We start from the raw sequence: 1,369 nt of genomic DNA on the forward strand, positions 1-1,369 counted from the left end.
CAGGAGTAATAGGACTGGCATACTAGTCATTCAAGAATTGTGGTAAGACTCTTGTACGTAAGAAAATAAGTAAATAAGAAACCTATTAGAAGTAAATAAGAACCTACTGAACCAAGATGAGAGGATACCATCATCTGCTAGGAACTTAGAAGAATTGCAAACTGAAGTGGTGGACCCAATGCAGTCATGATCCCAACAGGAAGTTTGAGTAGAGTGAACTTTCCTTTTGAGATTATTAAAGACAGAGAGACTATACTGGACACCATAAACAAGATTATTAACTTTTCTAGGAGTTTTATTTGCTTTCCTTGACTTATAATGAAACATTTCACAATTTTTTTAAATAAGCTTTTACTGCTATTTTCTGTTTTTATGTCACCATAGTAATTCCAAGTATCCTTTCCCTCCCTGTCTAAAAGAGGCATCCCATATGTCAAATAGAATTTTTCAAAGAAGGAAAAAAATCAGCACAACAGATTTATACATTGAAAAAAATCTGAAAACATATGCAATGTGAAGCATCTCCTGCTTTGACAAAAGGATAGGTGGGGGGTGTCTTCTCATATCATTTTATTCAAGTCCTGTTTGTTCTTTATAACTTTATTACATTTGCTTTGAATTTTTTGGTTTATAGCTATATCTTCCATTTACCTTGCTATAATTACTGTAAATATTTACTAACTTCACTCTGAATAGTTCATATAAATCTTTACATGCTTATCATTCATTCTTCAAGCCTTGTGAAGCTGTGTGCTTATAAGGGAGAGTGTCAAATACTGACATTCCCAGGTCATCTGAGTAAAGGTAAATGAGCCAGAGAAGTAGAATCCCCTCAAATATATGCAAATCTTTCATGTCAGAAACATGAAATTAAAGGAATATAAATCTGATGAACAGGAGAAAAGATTATCTTGTCATCAAAAGGATATGTAATTTTGTAATACTTTGATATACCTATATTTTAATTGGCATATATATTCTCACCACTGGAACAGATCATAACTGCCTTCATGTCTTCTCATTGTTCATGATTCTTATCTCTTAGTCTTGCTACATGATTGTCAGTCTCTTTTTCTTCACAAATTTGCATGTCATCCTTGTGCAGGAGCCACGCTAATCTTCTCTGTATCATTCCAATTTTAGTATATATGCTGTCAAAGCGAGCATTCAACCTCTTTTTCTACTCATACAAGTCTTTAATAATTTTTATGGTATTTCAAATGCATGTCAACATGGTAATGTATTATGATCTTAGTCTCATTTATAAATCAACCATCTATCTTCCCTTTGCTTTGAATTATAATTTTGTTTCCTCCAAAATTATCCCATTCCCTTATTTATTCCTTTATGGTCCCACTAGAAGAATATA

At 32.6% G+C, this 1,369-nt stretch overlaps 1 non-coding gene across 1 annotated transcript; it reads right to left on the reverse strand.

The window, feature by feature from the left end:
• Nucleotides 1-1,060: 1,060 nt before the first annotated feature.
• LOC141492461 (U6 spliceosomal RNA) lies at nt 1,061-1,167 on the reverse strand. Its single transcript, XR_012469927.1, has one exon. It is a non-coding gene; the product is annotated as a U6 spliceosomal RNA (small nuclear RNA).
• Between the last annotated feature and the right edge of the window lie 202 nt (nt 1,168-1,369).

The sequence above is a fragment of the Macrotis lagotis genome, chromosome 6, assembly GCF_037893015.1.
Source record: "Macrotis lagotis isolate mMagLag1 chromosome 6, bilby.v1.9.chrom.fasta, whole genome shotgun sequence".
NCBI lineage: Eukaryota > Metazoa > Chordata > Mammalia > Peramelemorphia > Peramelidae > Macrotis > Macrotis lagotis.